We start from the raw sequence: 8806 nt of genomic DNA on the forward strand, positions 1-8806 counted from the left end.
GAGGAAGCTGCAGGCAGAGGGAGAAGCAGGCTCCCTGCTGAGCAGGGAGCCCGATGCGGGACTCGATCTTAGAACCCTGGGACCATGACCTGAACGGAAGGCAGACACTTACTGAGCCACCCAGGCTCCCCAAACCCTGGTTTTTGAACCTTAGCCCTTTAAGCCACTGCTTACTTTCAATTAGAGTGTGAATTTTTTTCTTAAAACCAAGTTTCTAGGTTCAAATTTTTTTTTCTTATAAATGGAAGCTTCTTGCGAGCAGAAATTTTGATATATTTTGTTCAGACCTACCTCTGGTGCCTAGAATAATGCTTAGCATTTGGTGCCCATTATTTGCTAAGTGATCAGGTGTATGTGGGCCAATGAACAAGGATTCTGAGGGCCTTCTGCTGGGACCTGTCTTCCAGCTGTTGATGATTTTTGTTTATGCGGGGTGCAGCTTGCTCAGTGTACTGTGGTACTCTCTGGATTCCCAACACAGAACTTCCGTTCACGCGCCAACATCCCTAAAAGTGGAGTCCAGGGAGGTCCCACAGCTCAACAGTGCCTCCCCGTGGTAATGAGTCCAACTGCAACTGACTCCAGCAGTCTCAGAAACTAGAACAGCAAATTCCGTTAAATTTCATCATGGCAGGAAGACTGCTTGCGGAAATATCAACCAATGGCTTAGAATCTCAATCCTCTTTTTTTTGTTGTTGTTGTTGCGCTGGCACTTACATAAGAGTACATTATGCTTGAGATTCCCAGTGGGGGCAATATAGATTTTCTTCACGCTTTTGTGCTTGGCTAACAAAACAGATCACAGTGCAACTCCGGTAAGATTTCTGGGAAAATGAATACATTATTTCGGGAAAGTTTTTCCTCTCTCTCTGCCATTTTCACTCCACCTGTAAAATGGAATTCCTGGCTGAGGTGTATGAGCCCGTTAAGCTGGTACACTTTATGTTCTGAACGTGAAGCTAGAATCTGACTCAAGTGCAACAACCACGAAGTGCAGTAGGAATTCCTTGGGACCTTGATCCCAAGTGGAGTGCCAGGGCTTTGTGCATGACATAGTACTAATGTTCACAACCTCACAAAAGAAAGGCCTTAGTCTGGTCTGTGGAAAACATCTGAAGACCTCTTTTTATATTGACTGCCATCCGAAGTCAATCCCTAACCCACCTCAACCCTCACCTTCACAACTGTTGGCAACAGCTGAGCCTCTTTGACCTAGGCAACACCAGAGCCTCAGACCTCTGTCCTGTGCCTATTTCCTTCCCTTGCTGGTCCCAGGAAATAGCACTTACCTGTTTGAGATGAGAATTTCTATGCATCACAGCTATCTTTAAACCTAGCTAATGTTACCACAAATGGCTCTGGAATCTGGCGACTCAGACCAATACAGCTGGAGCAAATTTAGCAGACTTGGAAACTCTCCACATAAAAGACGGTGTCACCTTCTTTTTGGTATCTTGTGTTTATCATAGATAACATCCAGAAAGTAATGACCACCATAGAGACGTACTTTAAAAAGTGTATATTTTGGGGCATCTGGGTGGCTCAGTTGATTAAGCATCTGCCTTCGGCTCAGGTGAAGATCTCAGGGTCCTAGGATCTCAGGGTCCAGGGACTCTGCTCGTTCCTCTGCCTCTCCCCCACCTCGTGCTCTCTCTCACTCACTCTCCCTCCCCTCTCTGTCAAATAAATAAATGGAATCTTAGGAGCTGGGGCCCTGAGGAAGTAATCAAAATTAGCTAAAGTCATAATGTTAAGGTCCTGATCTTAGAGGATTAGTGTCCTTATAAGAAGGGACACTAGGAAGCTTGCTCTCTTGCTCTTTCTGCATGCACATACCAAGGAGAGGCCATGAGTCATGTGAGGAAATAGTGAGAAGGTAGCCATCTTTAAGCTGGGCAGAGTGCTCTCACCAGAAACTGATCATGACTTGATTTTGGATTTAGCCTCCAGAACTGTGAGAAAATTAATTCCTGTTGTTGAGGCCACCCAGTCTGTGGTATTTTGTTATGGCAGCCCAAGCAGCCTACACTGACCCAGATTGTAAATAATAGAACCTGGGACATATGTTGCCATGGGAATATATATCTTTATTTTTGTATTCTGTTCATAACTTAGTAAAGCATGAACAACAGGTAAATACAAACTCTAGAAACATAACTTTTCACCAAAAAACATTTAAATTAAGTTCTGATCTTTGCAATTATTTTCTTCTATGTGAAATTCAGATGAAGAAGTTCATAATTAAGAAAATCATTGTCAAATTGGAATTCTAAGTCAACTTCAAACTGAGATTTTTGAGAGGTGATAAAAATTTTAAATGAGGAACAGATGTATTTAAAGGGGGATTTAAAAATGCGAATCAAGGAATTGGGGCTATCAGACATTTTAAATTTAGGATTAAGCAAATTAATAGTTTTTTTATGTAGAAACTCAGGGTAATTATTAGAGACAAGTCTCTTTAGTAATTAGAGATGCGATTCATATTCTGAAAAATCATAGACAATGAAAAAAAGGCTTTAGGTAAAATATATTTGATTGTAACTATCAAATGAGATGGGTTCTTAAGTGCTATTCTAATGATTATTTTTTAGAATCTTAGATTTTAGTGACTTATGTAGTAAGTGCCCAGTTAATGTTTATTGGATGAATGTGTAAGTCAGAAAGGATTAAAGGCACTCCAAGAATGTAATTTTTAAAGCTATTGGGAAATTCCTAAAGCATTCTTTACTTTGACAGTTGGGGATGCTAACTGGAAAGTAGTTTCTCTGTTAAAATAGGTAATTTTTGACATTAAAGGAAAGCAATATTGAAGGTCAAAGAAAGGGTGAGCTACTTTGATTTCTTTTCAAAAGAATTTTTAAAATTGAACATTATCATCTTAATGGAAGTTTGGAGTACATAGGTTGTCAAGTAAAAGTTTGGTTAATTTTGGTAGATGCTATTACGCTATGTGATGAAGAGGGAGGGAGGGGAGGAGTAAAGGGGAGATGGATAGGAAGATGGATGGGCAAGTTGTTCTCATTTAAGGAAGAATTCCATTGGCCATTTCTACAGAGTAACTCCTTTTGCTAAAGCACTGTCAGGTGACCAAAGACCTAGCACATTTTCTGTGACCTTAAGTGTTCTTGACTAAATTTCAGTCCCGGGTCTATTAGCAACTCTTCTTTGGCTTTAGAAATCAACTTCCCTGTGCCTCAGTGGTGTTATAAGTAACATGAAATGCTTAAATTAGCCTCTACCTTCCCACTCTTAAAAATGTAGAACTACCTTCCAGAATGTGATGGTCCGAAAAATTCAGTGCAGTAACTGTGTTGGTTGTATTATCGCAAGGTCAACAACAAAACAATATTTTTAATACTTCCTCCAGTTTTCATTTATTGTAAATGTAGGAAATAGACCGATACTTACCTGAGAAAGTCTCAAATGATAATGTGGCAGTTACTTTCTAACTCAACTTACTAGGACTGAAAGAACTTGAGTTGTTTGAGAGCAGCAGATGTATAGAGACTTATGGAGCAACATGCATTCTATTTGTGTGTGTGTGTGAATCTCATTGTTTTCATTCTGCATAGTGAAACTTTTCTGCAATATGTATATTAAAAATCATTCCTTTACTCGGTATAGAATTAGGAAATAGCTGCAATTAGTTCAAAGATCTGTATCAGAATCTGATGGTAATGAAGGAATAATAGTATCAACATATTATTCAACATATATTCAACATATACTATGCCAGAGTTTCACTATGTTTTTACAAATATCTACCTACTTAGTTTCATTTTATATTTGGGTCTGAGCTGGAAGAGGAGATTATTCAACTTAATTTCCATATTGGCATAGATGTGTAAAATCCCACTGGCAGAGTACAGTAATGAAATTTGGCATTACAATTTACCTCAGTTTTGAATATGAATTTAACTTCAAGATGTGGCTTTAGGTGAGCTGAAAAGAAACCTAGTGACAGAAAACTGTGTTTCAAAACTTAAATAATATGACTGGTAGACAGAGACACCTACTTCCTAATTCTCTCCCCCTCCCCCCACCAGCCTGTGAATGTTATGATACATGGCAAGGCAGAATTAAAGTTGCAGATGCAACTAAGTTTGCTAATCAGATGGTCTTAAAGACATTGTCTTGGATTGTCCAGGTGGGCTCAATGTAATCAGAATGGTCCTTGTAAGTGTAATAGGCTGGCAGAAGAGAAGGTCGGAGGAGATGGGGCTCTGGAAGAGGTCAGGGGGATGTACTGAGAGGATTTGAACCCCGTTGCTGGCTAAAACACCTACTTACTTTGTAATTTCTTTTTTTATATAAGATTTTATTTATTTATTTGACAGAGAGAGAGAGACAGTGAGAGAGGGAACACAAGCAGGGGGAGCCGGAGAGGGAGAAGCAGGTTCCTGGCTGAGCAGGGAGCCCGAAGCGGGGCTGGATCCCAGGACTCTGGGATCCCGACCTGAGCTGAAGGCAGACGCTTAAAGACTGAGCCACCCAGGCTCCCCTTACTTTGTAATTTCATCTCATATATAAAATTGAGTTTTGTCTTTTTGACTTTGTGTATGTCTAATCACATTGTAACATTTGAGGTCTCATTCCTATCCGGCATTGTGTTTACAAGATTCTTAATTGTTGAGGCATGAAGTGGAAATCTGTCCGTTTTTATTGCTTTGTACTATTCACTGAATGTATGCCACAATTTAAGCATTATACATATATATTTTTTTTTTCTGCAAAAAGCTTTGTTTCCATTTGGCCCACGGCTTGGGAGAGGGCTCCAGGGTGGTTAAAAAGCTGCCTAGAGGCTTCAGGGAGAGACTCAGGGCACGAGCCCTGGCACAGCGTGATGCCAGAGGGACCCCTCAAAGGCTGCTGGGCTTCAGAGGCTCCCAGTCGTGCTTGAGGGTAAGCCTTTCGAAGAGATACTCGCCCAGCCCAGCCTGGGAGCCGGCCAGCCTATGGAGGTTGGTCAGGTGGTTGCCACCTTCTTGATGAGTGGCCCCTCCTCATCCAGGAAGTGGTTCTCCGGGAGGTCATAGGGGTGGGAGTCTGCACGGGCAGAACCCAAGGCGGGTAGATCCAAAAGGGCCTGGTTCAGGCTCTTCTCCCGAACCAGGGCAGCTTCCATGGCGCCCAGGGTTTCCCCCCACTCATCTTGGGACGGCTTCTGCACGTCCTGGAAGAGGGTGCCGCTGCCACGCTGGTTTTGCATCTTCAAGAGACACCTGGTGCCCTTGCGCTTCTCCTCAGACAACTCGCTGAAGAAAATGTCCCACACCTTGCAGAGCCACGTCGTCCCGGTGGAAATAGAAGCCCGGAGAGGGGTAGGTGTACGAGGCCCGCAGACGCACGTTGACCAGGTGGTTGACGGCGGCCTCCACCTCGGGGGCGTACTACTGACAAATGTGGGAGCTCATGGTTGATCTGTGTTAAGGAGCTAAGCTCATAATTGGGTGTTGGGTGGTCCCAGAGGCAGAGGGCGGCCAAGAAGATGGCTCCGAAGGTAGCGACTGGAAATAAGGTTGGAGGGTGGTCGTTGGCTGGTAGAAGGGGCGTCCTTGGGTCTGTTCCGTCCAAACGTTGTTGAAGCAAGAGACAGATCTGCAGGACCGTGAGGTGCACTGCCTATGCATTCTACTTTTGATGGGCATTTGTGGTGTTTTCTGTTGGAGCCTGTTACAATGCTTCTGTGAGTGAGTGTGTGTATTTTTTTCTTCAAACTTTTATTTAAATTCCGTTAACATATAGTGTCATATTAGTTTCAGGTGTAGGATTTAGTGATTCATTACTTAAATACAACATGAAGTGCTCATCACAGCAAGTGCCCTCATGGGTAACCCATGAGGATGATGATACTAAGCCATCATCCATTTAATCCATCCCCCACCTGTGGATGTGTATTTTGCTGTGGATTAGTGTCTTGCTTAAGTTTTGGATATTTGTCATTATGTCCTAAAATTTCCCTTCTCCGTTATTTCTCTCCTCTCATTCTGCCACACAAGCTAAATGTAAGGTAGGCCTTGTCATTGTAGCTCTGTGCCTCCTCTGTATTTTCCATCCATTTTGTCTGTTTTTGGCTGAATTTTCAGTAATTTTTCTAGTAATTCTATCTTCACTTGTATCTATCTACTATTAAAACTATACACTGAATTTTTATTTCATTTATTATATTTACAATTTTTGCAATATCTACTTAGTTCTTTTCTAAACCTAGTCCATCACTTTTTAGAATCCTCTCTTTTCCATCCATATTTTCCAGCTTGGATTTCATTTCTACTACAAATATGGAGCTCCAATTAATTTCAGTAGCTGAAATTTCTCTGGTTTTGTTTGTGCTGTTTATTAACAGATTATTCTCACTTATGTCATATTTTCCTGTCTGTGTGTATGATCTAGACATTGATTTTTTTTAAGAAGCTATTTGTCATTCTTGTCTCTAAAGATTATAGTACAAAAACAGGAGGTAAATTTTATCAAAATACAGCATATCTTTTTGTATATCCACAAAAATAAATTCCTATGAACATTTTCTTATGTGAATACAGTTTATTCATTTTGGGAGAGGTCACTTGCTATCTGGCTGTAACTACACTACTCATGACAGAATAAACAGCCTTAACATGTCTCTTCTTATACAGTCTTTTTGATCAAATAATCTTTTTAATTACAATAAACTTTATTTTTTTAAGAATAGTTTTAGGTTCACAGCAAAATTGAGCAGAAAGTACAGAGAATTCCCATATACCCTTTATCTCCACAGATGCACATCCTCCCTCAAATCATCATCTCATTTGTTAGAATTGATGAACCTACACTGATACAGCATTATCACCCCAAAGTCTACACTTTACATCAGGGTTCAGTCTGTGTATCTTAACAAATACATAATGACATTATCCACCATCCTAGTATTCTATAGAATACTTTCATTGCCATAAAAACCCTCTGTAAACATCCATGTGTAGGTTTGCATATGGACACACAAGTTTTTAATTCATTTGGGTAAATACCAAGGAGCACACTGATCCTATGTTAAGAGTATGTTTAATTTTGTAGGAAACTGCAAAACTCTCTTTCAAAGTGGTTGTATAATTTTGCCTTCCCACCAGCACTGGATGAGAATCCTGTTGCTCCACATCCTTGCCAGCATCTGGTGTTGTCAGTGATCTGGATTTTGGCCATTCTAATCGGTGTGTAGTGTTATCTCGTTTTTATTTACATTTCCCTTATAATGTATGATGTGGAGCATCTATTCATAGGTTTATTTGCCGTCTGTATATCTTCTTCGGTGAGGTGTCTGTTAAGGTCTTTGGCCTATTTTTAATTTGGATTCTTTTCTTAGTGTTGAGTTTTAAAAGTTCTTTGTATGTTTTGGATAAAAGTCATTTGTCAGATGTGTCTTTCACAAATACTTTACCCAGTCTGGATTGTCTTCTCATTCTCTTGACATTGTCTTTTGCTGAGCAAAACTTTGCAATTTTTAAAAAAATTTTTTTAAAGATTTTATTTATTTGACAGAGAGAGACAGCGAGAGCGGGAACACGAGCCGGGGGAGTGGGAGAGGGAAAAGCAGGCTTCCCACTGAGCAGGGAGCCCGATGTGGGGGCTTGATCTCACGACCATGGGATCATGACCTGAGCCGAAGGCAGATGCTTAACGACTGAGCCACCCAGGCGCCCCAAAACTTTGTAATTTTAATGAAGTCCAGTTTATTAATTCTTTCCTTCATGGATCATGCCTTTGGTAATTGATCTAAGAAGTCCTCACCATACTCAGTGCTGTCTGGGTTTTCTCCTATGTTTTCTTTTAGAAGCTTTGCATTTTACATTTAGGTATGTGGTTCATTTTGAGTCAGTTTTTGCAAACTGTCTAAGGTGTGTGTTTAGATTTTTTTTCCCCCAACATGTGGCTATCCAGCATCATGTGTGGATGTATAGCCTCATGCAAAGGGTTAGGAAATAAATCCTCTGCTACTATCATCTGGGAAAGATTGTAGAGAATAGATACAACTTCTTCCTTAAATGTTAAGTAGAATTCAACAGTGAACCCATCTAGTGGTCCAGTTTCATTCTAGAATCTGCATGTTGCTGTCCGGCTTTTCCAACACCATTTGTTGAAGAGACTGTCTTTTTCATTGGATAGTCTTTCCTGCTTTGTTGAGGATAAATTGACCATATACTTGTGGGTTCATTTCTAGGTTTTCTTTTCTGTTCAATTGATCTATGTGTCCATTTTTGTGTTAGTACCATACTATCTTGATCACTACAGCTTCGTAATATAACTCGAAGTCCGGAGTTGTGATGCCTCCAGCTTTGCTTTTCTTTATCTGGGTTACTTTGGCTATTCAGGGTCTTTTGTGGTTCCATACAAATTTTAGGATTGTTTGTTCTACCTCTGCGAAAAATGCAGTTGGTAATTTGATAGGGATTGCATTAAATGTGTAGATTCCTTCAGATAGTATAGATACTTTAACAATATTTGTTCTTCCAGTCCATGAGCATGGAATGTCTTACTGTCTTACCATTTCTTTGTATCATCTTCAGTTTCTTTCATCACTGTTTTAAAGTTTTCAGAGTATAGATCTTTTACCGCTTCAGTTAGGCTTATTCCTAGATATCTTACTATTTTTGGTACAATTGTAAATGGGATTGATTCCTTGATTTCTCTTTCTGCTGCTTCATTATTGGTGTATAGAAATGAAACCAATTTCTGTATATTGATTTTGTATCCTCTGACTTTAATGAATTTGTGTAACAGTTCTAGCAAGTTTCTGGTAGACTCTTTTGGGTTTTCTATACAGAGTATCATG

At 40.2% G+C, this 8806-nt stretch overlaps 1 pseudogene; it reads right to left on the minus strand.

Moving 5' to 3' along the window:
- Positions 1-4859: 4859 nt before the first annotated feature.
- Positions 4860-5414, minus strand: LOC113930338 (annotated as a pseudogene).
- Between the last annotated feature and the right edge of the window lie 3392 nt (positions 5415-8806).

Source organism: Zalophus californianus, chromosome X (assembly GCF_009762305.2).
Source record: "Zalophus californianus isolate mZalCal1 chromosome X, mZalCal1.pri.v2, whole genome shotgun sequence".
Lineage (NCBI taxonomy): Eukaryota > Metazoa > Chordata > Mammalia > Carnivora > Otariidae > Zalophus > Zalophus californianus.